Genomic DNA, 13957 nt, shown 5'->3' on the forward strand with positions numbered 1-13957 from the left:
ATCAACCCCAGGAGAGCCAAGTGATGCACAATACAGTTGCATATTCCCAGCCCATCTCTGGGCAGCAATCAGCCCTTCCCAGCTTGGGCAAGAGGAAAGAAAACCACCAGATTTCTCAGTTTTTTTTGGAATCTTTTGTTCAGATTTGCCTTTGTGGCCTGGCTAGTCTTGGTGCCTTGAGAGGTTACCTGGAACAGAGGCTAGACAGTGTTAAGGGAATAAAGTGGGTATTTATTAAAAGGCCTTCAAAGGATGCACCTTGGGCAGTACAAGAGCCCAGACACAGCTCCCCCACGATGGACTAAGTCACGAGTTTTCACACTTTTATGAGTTTTGGTCCATTTACATATTTGGGTTAATTGTCCAGTTACAACTTCAGGTTATGCAGTCCCATCCTCCCAGTTTGCCTCTCCTCAATTCCCAGTTATTTGCACTTTTTGGGCCTGAAGCTGCAACGGTGTCCTTGTTTCTCAGGCTGGAAAAGGATTGTTTTATCTGACTAAACTGTGAAGAGAACCTGCTAACACTTTATATGATGTTCAGAGTTACATACTAATGCAGTACAGAATCTGGAAAACATGAAAGCTAAAACTTGAGCCATCAGCCTAATAATGAATTGATTTCTCTGTGCCTTGGCACGGTGTACAGAAACTCTGTCAATACAACCCACTTGATTTAATCAGTAAAAAAATGGGCTGGGGACTTCAGACTGGAATTTAATCATTGCAGCATCACTGCTAACATTTCAAGTGAGAGATTCCACATTAACCTGGAGTACCCTGTTCAGCTTGTTCCTGCAGTGCCCTCTGATCAGCTGATGCTGGGGGAAAGCCCTGCACTGACACTGCTGCTTGTGAGGGAGCTGAGCAGTGATGGGGAAGAGAAGAGAGAAAATCCATTTCAGGATGGTGCTCCTGGCCCAGCTGATGTGCTGCCTGCTCTGTACCTACATCCCACTGTCATGCTGCACACTTAACAATGTTTGGCAGCAATTAATTAACCCTGTAACAACTGTTTTCTTCCAGGAAATTGCACAGAGATGCAGACTGGGATGCTCTGCCCTGCTGGTGGGAGGCTGGAGCACAGGTGGGCCTTGGACCCCAGTCAGTAACAGCAATGCTGCCGTGTCTCAGGGTTGCTGTTCCCTGAGATTCTCCTCGGGGTTGCTGTTCCCCAAGGTAATGAGGTTTTCTCTCAGTTCTGTCTCAGCTCTGCAGGGCGTCCCCAGCAGAGCAGGACACGCGGCAGACTGGGAAGATCAGAGGGTCCTTTTGTACCTTTTGTACCATTTCCCTGACCCAACCACTGCCCACAACGAACTTTTTATTTACAAAACCTTACCAATACTTACTGCCTATGTTAACATGTCATTTCTACTCTAAACCAATCCTTGTGATCCAACTCAGCAGAAAATGGGGGATGAGGACAAGAACAAGGAGGACAGAACCACTCCCCAATTCCTCCATCTTGCCTCTTCAAATCCATATACTAAAAATCCTGGATTCTACATTTACACTCTGTGATAAACTAACTACTGCTTATTTTGAGTTCTTTCTGCTTGTGATTCTTCATACACTGTGGGCATTCACTGCCATGGCAGGGATCAGAGGCAGTGCCCTCCTGGGCTCTGTGTGAGGCTGGCTGAGCCCCTTGGACAGACCCCAGACCCCCTGTCCGGTCTCCAAACCCTCCAGGGTGGCCACAGGGATGTCCTGGACTCCGACAGCCACACACCCCCAAAGGTGAGGGGAGAGCTCTCCTCTCTTCTGAGGAAAGGTCACCACTTGCAGAGGGTGCAGCCTGTAGGCACAATGGGGAGCTGTAAAGCATGGGAGGATAAATTAACTTTTTCCCTTGCCCACATTTTCCAGAAGCACTGTTCACTGTGAGACACTTGCCTCACCTACAGGTTGGTCAGAATTCAGTGTATTCCCTGTGTGTGGCTGTCTGCATATGGGATGGTTCTGGCCTGTCCAGCTGCATCTCAGTTCTGGTGGAAACGCTGTTCAGGCTGGGGTTGGTTTGTGCTTGGAGGCAGGACACAGTTCTGCAGAGTTAGGAGTTATTCTGCAGTGGTGGGTCACTGCCAAGCCAGTGAAATCTGTGGAAAACTGAGATTACAGCAGGCTCCAGAGTGTGGGGGTACTCAGGAAACCAAACTTCTCCATCTCCCATCAGAGCCAGGTGGGTCTGAGGCACTGAGATCTTCCCCACAAGGACATCTTCCCCTTGTCATGTCATCTGGGTAGAGCTGGTGCCTGCTTCTCTTCATCAGTGGCACTTCCCCGTGTCTTGGGGCTGCCCCTGTGAGGCTCAGCCCACACCCTGCTCTCCACACTGGCACCGTGCACTGCTCCCTGGGCTGCTGAGGGAAGAGGTTTCCCTTCCTTGCCCCAGTGGAGCCAAAATGCTGTCCTGGGCTGCTGGCAGCTCTGTCTTTCACAAGAGCCCTTTTCCTCTCAGCAGGGCAGATGGAAAACCCATGACCCCCTCTGCTGGCTGTCATCTCCCACTGAAATATAATTTCGAGCCAATACAAAATTCACTCTCACCATCAGTGTGAAATGAAGAGGCACAGGGTTTCCTTGGTTTTCCCATTAAGAATAAACCTGCCCTCTGAGACAACCTTAAATCAGCCTCCCTGTCTGACGCAGGATCATTGCCTGCTCTGCAGGATGTGCTTGCTGAGCAGCATCTTGTCATTCTGTTCCTGCAGCTCTTGGGGCTGCTGGGACTCCCTCCCTGGGACTGGCAGTATTCGAGCCCTGCTGAAAATGGGAGTTTTGTTCAGCTGGGGCAGGCAGATGGTGCCAGGACATAATGTTGGGGCTTGGTGAGACTTCAAAGAATTGTTATTGTTGTTTTAGTGAAGAAAGTTATTCTGCTAATTTAACTCTCAAGGCTGTGGGTCAGACTAATTTGTGCATTACCTGAGGCAGAGGGAGCTGGAGGTGTGAGGTCTGACACAGAGCCCCTGCATGGGACAAGCTGCAGGACAACAGCAAAGCACTTCTCATCCACCTCCTCTGCACTGTGACAGGTTTGGGAGTTACTGAAGCCCTTTCTCCTTAGAAGAAACGTTCATTCCAAGGTGTTTTCTCCTGAAAATTGTCTCAAAACCAAGATGCTATGGAAACTGGATAATATCCTGAGCTGGCAGTGCTTGGCTGTAAAACAGATTATGAAGGAGGGTGATGCATGTTTATACACCAGCTGTACTGCTGACCTAGTAACTAGGAAGTAGGGGGTTTGTTTGGTGGTTTTTTTGTTGTTGTTAAAGGATGGAATTGGTCCAATTTGACCTGTGCAAAGCAGCTTTTTAAAGCTGGTCCCCCATTTCAAAATATGTTGAAATGAAAAGAAACCTTCATAAAGAGGAGATCTTGAAAACTTCATTGTAATTGTATGGATGCTTTCTGCGTTAAAGCATCACCGTAATGAAAATGTGTCAAAGGCTTTGCTGGAAAAGCCATTAAAACAGGTTAGTGCATCTATCTGCACCACAAAAAGTCCTTTTAGTAGGACTGCCCATAATTCTGCTTTGTGAATGCCCAGCTGTCACAAAACAGGAGACTCCTGAAATTCCCCATGAAAGGGAAGACTCAGCCACAGGATCTTGCTTTGATTTCAGTGCAGAAAGTACTTCGACCTTTGGGCTGTCATTGCTGGGGAACATCTGCCTAGAGGAATTAATGAACCTTCATTATATCAAGATAATGGTCACCTCATTTCCCAGGCAGCTGCGGGGAGGAGGAGGAGGAGGAGGAGGAGGGCAGTACCATGGGATGTGTCATGTGGCTTTCCCTGGGTTCCCTGACCTGTCCCCACCTCCCTGAATACAAATGTGAGCTGGTCAGACAAAGGCTGATGTGACCCAGGGCCTGAGAGGGGAAAGCTCCAACAAAGCTGGGGAAATGGAGCTTGCAGAGATCCACATAGAGTCAGGGACACTGGCCAAGATGAGAAACTTTGGAGCCATAACAATCAGAACATGATCTTCTCACTAAAACAACTTTGGTGTCTATCTACATCTCCACCTCTAACAAATGTGTGTTTTGTAAAAATAAAATCCTCACCCACCTCTGAGACTTTGTCTTCGGTGAAGTTACATTTTCACATGAAAAATATGATTAAGATAAATATTTTGCCTTGTTGGCCATGGTTTCTCCCTCATCCCCACTGAAGTAATGGAGATGTCAGGACAGATGCACAGGGCTGAAGGAGCTGGGGAGTATCTGAGAGACCAGGGGCAGGATATATATTAGCATTAGCATCAATGCATTGGAGTTTCTGTCAAAGTAGCAATGCAGACACCAGTCCCCAGATCCTTGTTGTGATCCTTTTGAGCTGGGAGTATAAAAGGCGTGCTCTTCCATATTCAACAGATGCATCTAAAGAAGGAAGAAAGGGGAGAGAAAGTGCCAGATCCTTTAACTTATTTGAGAAACTTATTTTGAGAGGGGAGGGGGAAAGAAATTAGCAGGGTTGAAAAATACAAGAGAGAGAAAGAGGGGAGGAAAATCATAATTTTAACCTGTAACTGTCTTCTCTGCTCATTTCCTTTGCTGAAAGCTCCAGGTTGTCAGAGAAAGGTATTTGGGTTCATGTCTGTCTCTCCATCCTTTAACAGATGTTTATGTCATCTGAAAAATATACATTGCATTCTCAAGCAAACAGCCACAGCTTTTGATGGGTGAAGAGGGACAACTGTGCTTAGGTTTGGGGGCATCTATGAACTTATGATAACAGCAGCAGGTTTAGCAGTGAGACTACATTTTTCTTCAGTGATTTGATTGTATCTATTAATTATAGTCCAATTTTCTCCATCAAGATTTGTTGGGGAATTCTGTTTTTGTTTATCAGTCCTTTTAGTGACAGTGTAGGAGGACAAGTAGATTTTATAGTACATGCAGCTATGGAAGTGGCAGCTCCAGGGTTTGCAAGGGGTCAGATTGTTTTAACAGAGATGCAAATTACTGCTGTTCTTTTATTGAATCCCAAAGCAGGTGGAATCCTTCCTTAAGAGAAAACACCAAGAAAAGTCACATCATAGCTTCACCATTACTGCAGAGCACTGAGCAGTGACTGTAAAGTGCTGCTGCATTTTATTTGCTTCCATTTACAGTCAATTGACTGAACTGCACTCTCCAGGAGCAGCCATGGGATCAGAGCTTAATGAGTCAGTGGCAGGGGGGACAGAGGTGTCTGCTCTAAGCAGGGATGAAAGGCCCATTTCTGTGTCTTATGAATTATGTTAAAATCGATGGCAGTAGGTGTGAAATACAAAGTTATGTTTCGTGTCAGGGAAATGAAGAAAATCTGTGTAATTGTAGTTGTAGAACACAGCAATGGGACAGTTATAAAGATGAGTTCTAATAAACAGCTGAGGAAAGCATGGAAGGAAGTTTTTGAATAAATCTTTTGCTTGCAATTATCTATTATAAGTCTCAAGCTATTCTGCAATGTGTCCTTTAATTATAACTTTAGAAGCTTGCTTTGTATTAAAGAATTCTAAACTGTAGTTTTAGAGTGCAAAAAGGGTTTTTTTGACAAAAGAAGGAAATAAGGAGGGGGCTCAGGCCTCACACAAGGTGGGAAAACATCCTGGACATGAAGATATGACTTCAGCTCACTGATTTATGGCTCCTGGAGAGGGAAACTGGACATCAGCATTGGAGATTGATGGACTTGAAAACAGAGATGGGACCCCACATCTGGAAGCCAGAACCCACCACCTGGAAAAACATATCCTGGAAGTACATCCTGGAGTATTGAAATATCAGAATAGATCACAATGGTCTATAGAATTATACAGGACAATCTATAGATTTATGGCTGTTAGGTATTGAATTGTGACGTTAAAACTAGAAATGGAAACTGCTGAGAAAGCTTATGAATATGTATAAAATACCATCAAATCCAGCAATGGGTGTGCAGTTGGAAGGGAAAACCCCTACCACTGTACCCAGCGCTGCCTCTTTGCTCACACTTTACCATGTTAATTAATTATTAAATCGCTGCTTGATATATTGGCCGTGTCAAGCGTCTTATTTTTAACAGTAGGTAACATCCAAAAGCATTTAAAAGGGCTCTGTGGCTGTTAATGGTCACCCAGACAGGCACCTTGCAGCCCCTCTGTGTCCTGAGGGCTCAGTCCCAGCGGGCTGCTGCTGTCCTGGCACAGGTAGGAGGCAGCTGCTCAGGTTTGTCCTGTTTCTGTCCCCCACACCTGCTACAACACTCCAAAAATGCACTGAGAAGCCTCAGTGCTGTCCCCTAAATATCGAACCATTTAGGTGGGTTTTTTGGCAAACAGCCCAATAGGGAATGGCTACATTTCTGAGGAACAGCTGAGGAGACCTATCAGTGCTTTTGTCTTGGCACCGAGCCAATTGTGAGCAGGAGGGCATAGAAACTTCTTCCTTTAAAAGGTCCTGGGGTGAAACTGAGACTCTTTTCCTTGTAAAGAAAACATTTACCTGGTGCAGTGCAGCATGCATGTGCAGTGATCTGCTGTGGAGGGATTCCAGAGGGACAATTTCAGGGGCAGAAGGCACTGCCACAGACATATCAAGGGTGGTTTATGCTCGTGCTAGATTTGTTTGTGAGGTGTGGAGCTGCACCTGACTTCCAGGCTGACTCTGCTTGGGGAAAAAGCCCCAAGTGCCAGCCCTTCAATTCCCTGTCACAGGGCATCCTGCACGGGCACCGTGCCAGGCTGAGGGCTCAGAGCACCCCCAGCTCATCCTGGCTAGAACCAGCCTTGTAAGGACCTGCACGGGTCTGAGAGTGCTGAATGATCCCCTTGGTACAGCTGCTTTGTAACATAAAATAAAAATAAAACATCTTCTAGATGTGAAAGCCTGCGAGGTAATTAATATCCTGGCCATTAAATTCCACTGCAGTACACTCAGTGTTAATAAGCTAGCTAAGAGCTCTGCTTGAAATTAATAAGTTGCAAATGACCTGAGGGCCACTGCTTCATGCTTGCTTTTTTTCCCCATGTACCCCCCCAGAACTACAGAATCTAAATAGACGATTTTCATTTATGAGCTAGCATAATTATTCATAACTGGAGAGTTTTAAGGAATAAAAAGCATTTCTGGTTAATTGGAAACTCCAGCATCTCAGAGAAATTAGGAAGGGAATAAAATCTGGGTTTGAATGGGGTGCACAAATATAAAGCACAAATTGAATGGAAGGGTAATATAATTTCTGCAGAAATTTTTAAATGCATGATGCTAAGTGTCTAGCTGTCTATGCTGGGAGCATGAAGCACACCAGAGGTACAGCTGCCACATGTCCAGAGCATTTCTCCAACTCCTGGCTGCTCTCAGGAGAGGAAGATAGAGAGGGATATGCTCCAAGGAGGAGAGGGATCAGTCTGACCAGCTTTAGTCTGAGAGATCAGGTCCCTGTTCCTGGTCCAGCCATGCAGCTCTGGAGCTCTCCTGGCACTGACCTGCTTGTTCTGCCTTTAGCTGAGCCCTTGGGAGGTGAGAGAGGTGCTTGAAAGGAACTGGAGCCAAACTGGGCAATTGCCCTTGGAGCCACAAAGCTGAGATGAGTGGGCCAAAATCTCCTCTCCCCTTCAGAAAGGGGGCCGTGGTGGGAGAAACATGAAATGCTTTATAACTGTTTTGTTTTTTTTTTTTTTCTTGCTCACGAAAAGGTCACCTACCATCACCTACCAGCAGCAGAATCTCTAATTAAAACAAATTAGGACAAGAAGAGCTGGAAGTACAGCAATGCTTTGCTAATTATGTGGCTTGTTTAGCAGGAGAGCTGGGCTGTGGTTTTGTCCCTGTCTTTTCCAAGGGATGGTGGCACTGCTCAGAGGTGCTGAGGAGAGAACAGCTTCGGGAAATTGGGTTATTTGTATCCTTGAGTGGGTGTGGATTGCGTCTGTGCCAAGCCATGGGCCTGATTCTCATTTTCCTGTACTTGGGCAGTTCTTTCCACACTCTCTGAAAACTGGGTGCTGCTACTGAGCTGCTGTGTTCAGAAGCATCACTAATGTACAATCTCCCTGTAGCTCCAGATGCTCATCTTTTCTTCCATCCCTATCCCTTAGGGGCAATTAGGGAAGAGCTGGAAAATTCATAATTGTGGACCTTCTCAAACCCAGATTAGTTCCACCAGTGTGTCAGAGGAATACATATTTATAAGTGTGCTTAAAAATGCACCATCCTTCACTCAATGAGGTGTAATGAATCCATCATGTAAATACATGCTCAGGTGCAGAATGGAAAAATCCTTAGGGTATTTTTTAGGATTAATAGAAGGATGTTCTTTGAGTTTCTTGGCTTCTTTCAAAAGTGATAATAAAAGTGATTGAATGATATACAATGCACAGTAGTAAGCTTAAAGAACTTAAGGAATAACTCATCCATGCTGCTGAGATCAGACTCTGAAAAGTGCATCTTCTCATTATAAAACAAAAAAAATCAGTTATGGCTAAAAGAAATTGTGTTTGTCATAAGTGAATCTGAAATTTCTTACTATCTAGTCCCTTTTCTGCTCTAGTAAGACCTAACCAGTTTTGCATTTCTAGTTTTCTGTGAGACGTGTAGTAAAGAGTTTCTGAGGATGCTGGGCTGGTGGAAGTTGTCCCAGTGCTCTGAGCATGGGGCTGCTGGTCAGAACAGAAATCAGGGTGCAGATGAGGTACCTCCTGTCTTACTGGCATACATTTCCTCCTGAACAGTGAACTGTCTCTTGGTTCTCTGTTTAAAGCCAGCTTGGTGCTGCTACATTTCTCCTACAAGGCTCTGATACAGAGGATTATTTTTAAATGCCTTTCTAAACCTTGATTGCTTGTACAGTTGTGGGGCTCTGTATCTGGTACCAAAGCTGGGGCACTGCTGGGTGCAGCTGTTCCAGCTGTTCAGGTGTGGCCTTTTCAAGGGCCCTGTGCCTGTTTTGGTGAGGCTGGAGTGCAAAGCACCTGTGGAGGGTTGGACCTTCCCACCTTGTGCTCCAAGGCTGCCACTGGGGACTGGCACATTGTTGATGGGCAAGATCAGCTCCTTGGCACTGGCAGCCAGCAGAGCCTTCCCCAGTGATCTTCCCCCTATAGTGCCCTTTTATGTTTTTCTTTAAACGCTACCATTTCTAATGTTACAGCCTAAAGATATTGTTGAAAAGTTTCATTAAATGTTACAGCTCATTATGGCTTTGATTAGTGTAATTTTTAATGTGGGATGAGCCTTCTGTAATGTGAGTCTCTTTGTGCTCCCTTTTTTCCTTACACAAAGCAGAGTGCTTCACCATCCAATTACAGTGGACTTCATAGAGGTAGCTGAGGGGCAAAATTAATTACCCTTTGTCCTAGCTCATCTCTTGATACATTTTGCAATGTCTCAATTATTTCTCTTTACATTCTTTGCACTGTGAAGCCAATGTGTAAATTAAGAACAACCAGGAAGGTCAAGGTTTGGGGAGGGGGGAGTTTTGTGCAAAATCTCAGCTGTGATTCTTTGCTGTTGTCTGTGTTGGTGCAGCAAGGAATGCAGGGCTGGGGCACAGAACTGTGCACTGGTTCACCAGATCCCTGTTCTCTTCCTGCTCCTGATGCCAGAGGAGTTTCCATGAAGGCCTGGATGTCACAGCTCCCTGAGGGTGTCATTCTCTTGGCCATTAAAACTTGGCCATCCTTTCCTCGTGGTCCTCAGCTGGTGACTTCAGTGACAGAAGTGTGTTGCATGAGTTGAGGCCAAGGTCCTGGTCGTTCCTTTAGAGGGGTTAGGGCCCTTGGAGAAGAGCCCTTCCCTTTCTGAAGAGAGCACCTGCTCCTTGTAGCTGTCGTGAGGAGCCTCCTGCATTTCTTCCCAGTGTAAAACAGGGCTGGATAATTTCATCACTGCTAATAACATTTCTAGCAAGGCAAGCTACCATAATGATAAGGGTAATTTAATCTCATGCTTCAGGGATAAGCTGAGCTCAGGAGGGGAATCAGGGAGGAATTAATTTCCCCCTTCCCTGTGGAAGCTGCATTGCACAGCTGATCATTTGTGCTGCAAGGCTGATGCTTTCCATGGGGTTGGGCTCCAGAACATCCCCATTGCCTCCTGCCTGTCCTGTGCCCTTGATCTGGGGCAAATGCTGAGCCAAATGTGCCTGCAGCTGTTCCAGAAGGAAGGGAAGAGGGTGATGAGGAGAGGGCAGTCTGACAGTCCCTGTCCCTCACAGCCTGCTGGCGTGTGCAGGTGTGTGCTGAGAGAGCATGTGAGTGGAAAAGAAATATTATATTGTTGGCTTTTCAATATTGTTGGGTTTTCAGTATTAAGATGAACGCTATAGGTATAATTTAAAATGGCTTTGCTATGTGGATACCATTTTTATTTCTGCTATTAGCAAAAATTAGGCATAGTGGCAATAGCTGATGTAGTATTCCTGAACTCTGTGCTTGGTTGGGATAACATCCAGTGTATACATGGAACTTAGTGTCTGTGGAAGGTGTAGAGCAAGGCCCAGACTGGAGGGGATAATGAAGAGGGATTAAAACCACAGATAAGAAACAAGGATGCTCTAAAAAGGCAGACACAAGGAGTGGCCAAACAGTTCCTGGAATGTGTAAACTAGTTTGAGAAAAGTTTGAAATATGCATGAGGGGCTATGAATATGCAACAGGCTGATGTAATGGTAAAGGTGTTTAAGGAGTTCCTCCCAAGATAGTGGGGGTGCTCTTGGCTGAATGCTTGGCCCTTAACACTTTGCTTTATTATCTCTGTCAATTATTGTCGTTTATTAAACTTTTTAAATCTTGCCAGGAAAGCGAATCTCGTTTTTCACACCTTGGACAGGTCATTCTCCATCTGCCCCTGTTGGGTCCTTGGATCTGAGGTGCTCCCTGCAGGCACAGGGGGGAGCTGGGCTGGAGCTGAGCTCTCCCAGCCCGCCGAGAGTGGGGACTGAGAGCTGTGAGGGCTGGGGGACACCAGCATCTGGCACTGGTGATGGAGGATGCTGCCTGACTTCTTAAAAACTTGCCTAGAAACCAAACTCAATATTGTTGAGCTTCACCAGGTCTGCAGTGCAGAACTTGCTGCACAGGGAAAAGGATTTTTTGTTTTTATTTTTTTCTCTCTCTTACAAGAAATAACTCACTTTTCAGCTGTTGGATGCGGTAGTAATTGATCTAGAGCTTTGCAGTTTGCCTTCCGGAATGGTTTTATTCTTGATGTAGGAATAAAATTCTGTTAGGTCAAATACACAGCAATAAATACAAGAAGCACATTAACTTTAATATATTGGATTATTCCACTTGGTGGTGATGGGGAAAAAAACAAGATTTAATTCCCCTGGCAATGCAGGCAAAGAAAATCGCTTTCCCTGCCCATGTTTTTTTTTTTTCTGTTAAGTAATTTTTGTCTGTCGATGCTGGTGCTGCAGGCTTTGGTAAGAATTCACTTCTTTTTTTTTTTTTTTTTTTTTTTTTTTTTAACCTGGTGTGAAAATAAGAAGTATTTTCTCCAGGTAAATTGTTCACAAATTCTCTCAATGCCTTTCATTTCTAGCTGTTGCAGACTCCTTCCCTAGTGAGCTGTGTGGAGCTCTGTCAAAAAAAGGGGGATTGCCATGGGTTGGCAAAGGTAGGGTGTGTTTTAGCTTCACTCTGCCATAGGAGTGGGGCAGTGACTCCAGCACAGGTGTTCTCCTTTTTCCGGGTATGCTGCTGTTGGTTTCTCTTCCTACCCTGAAGCTTCTCAGCTAAAACTAGGATTTGCTTTTCCATGCAGACTATTTTTGTAATTTACCACCACCCTTCAGTGCCACAAAATCTGTTGCACTTTTCCTTGAGTGTCACACTCCAGTGCTGCTCCCATGCAGTGGTGAATGTACCCAGCAGGGCATGAATGTGATTTTCCTGGCAGTGCTGAAGTCTTTCATTGGGTCTCATAGTCAGTCCTTGTGCTGAGCCTTCCCTCATTTTTCTGGGAGAGCAGTGGCATTAGAAACTTCTCCCCCAGTCCTTGCCTTTTCACAGATTTATGGTTTATATTGGAAAAATGACAGATGAGAAGAGGCAGGAATTACTTCCCTGCCTGTCATCATGGCAGACAGGTAGAAGATGGCTCTGCTATGGGCCAGACAAATAGCAGAAAGACTGCAACAGGGATTTTGTCTGGATGAGAGAAGAAACATCTCTGCATGATGGAGAACTGTAGCAAAGGATTTGCAAGGGTAAAGCCTTTCTAGCCAGAAAACTTTGAAAAAAGGCTGGATGAATCTGTGTCAGGAGTGATGCACAGGTGAGAAGGGATCTGAGTTAGATGGGAGAAGGGAACTTGGAGCAGGCAGGCTTGGGTTGTATGGCTGGAAGTGAGTTGGTTCCAAAGCATCTCTCTCCTGTGTGAAAGTTGGCAGGAGAGACTGGGGAAAAGCAATGTAACACTGTCTGTGTGGGTAACTGAGTCTTTGCAGTGTTTTTAGCTGTCCAGGCAGAGTTAACAATAAGCCAGCCAGCACACAGGCTCCCTCTGATTGTATTTGTCTGAGAGAAAAAAGACTTCACAGTAATCCTGCTGACAATTAATTGGCTTTTGTTCAGCAAGAGTGAACAAGATCTCATCTTAATCTGTTTCATTATTTCGCCTTGTACAGCACAGTCAACACAAGATTAAGTTTAATTTTCAAATAAAATGCAAAGTCATTACTCATATCTGGATCAGGATTTTATCTGCTTCATTTTGCAGTGCCTCATGTGTCAATATTAACGAGAGGAGCTGCACTGTGTGTGGTGAGGTAGAAATAGCACTGCTTGACTCAGGGACCTTCTGCAAGGATTGCAAGCAGCAGAGCTCTGATAGCTCCTTCCTGTACCCTCAGCTCTTCAGAGAGGAAGCTTCAGGCTCAGGGAACCTGGATATAAATACCCCACAGCATTTCAGTGCTTCTGAGCCTCGTACACCTGCAATGTGCTCTGTGGGAGGCTCGTGGCTGCCAAAGCTCCCTCCCCTCCCCATCCCTGCTGCAGTGAGATGTGTTTGTCCCTGTGATCCATCAGTCCAACGAGCTCTTATGGCTTTATTGCAGCCTCTCTGGGAGCACTGATTGCCCTGTGGTTAATGGGTCTGCACAGATACCAGCTCCACATGAGTTACTCCGAATGGCTGCGAGGGAGGTCAGCCAAGGGCGTGTGTGATGTGTTGGGACTCCTGCCTGCCTGGGGAGGCTGCAGAGCTCTGCGGGCAGGGGAGGTGGGCAGAGGGTGCACCAGGAGGCACAGACAGCCCTGCTGCTCTGGGTGAGGCTCTTCTGAGAACTGTGGGCTGCATTAAGGTTAGAAAATATACTCCGCAAGGAAAGGCATCTTACTATTTTGAGTGATACTTCAACGCTGTAGGATAATGTTGAGCAAATGGTGCTGCTTCCACTTGAATTTGGAAGGCTTTAGTCTATGTTCAGGCAGCTCTCACTGTTCTGATTACTCACTGCAGTTTAAAGGCTGCTTGCCTCCAGTGGGGGTGTGTTGTGTCTGCTGCCCAAGAGGCGACAACCCTCCCAAAATGCGTGTGGGTGTCGCTATGGCAGGGATAAGCATTGGAGTCTGTGCAGCAAAGGCTGCACTGCCAGAGGACGAGAAGGAAACACTCACTCCAGCCTAAGCTGCAGCCGGAAAAAATAAAGTGCAGGGCTCAGAGCCGACCCACAGCATCCAGAGCTGCAATGACAGCTCCTGGCACGGGGAGAGCCGGGGATGCCCGCGGCTCCTGCCTGCAGCCCGAGTGCCCTCTGCTGTCACCGCCCGGGGACCCGCCTGGGCACGGGGACAGCCTCCGCCTGTGCCTGGATTCTCTGTACCTGTGTCAGCTCTTCCTCAAGTGTCAGCCTTGACCATGAGTGTGTTTCTGGCTGGCTGTGAACCTTTTGTTTTGCACACAGGCTGCTGTGTAGGGAGCTCGGCTCTCTGAGCAATCCCTGTGCTTGCCAGGTTCTTTCCAGCTGAACTCGC

This window comes from Prinia subflava, chromosome 21, assembly GCF_021018805.1.
Source record: "Prinia subflava isolate CZ2003 ecotype Zambia chromosome 21, Cam_Psub_1.2, whole genome shotgun sequence".
Lineage (NCBI taxonomy): Eukaryota > Metazoa > Chordata > Aves > Passeriformes > Cisticolidae > Prinia > Prinia subflava.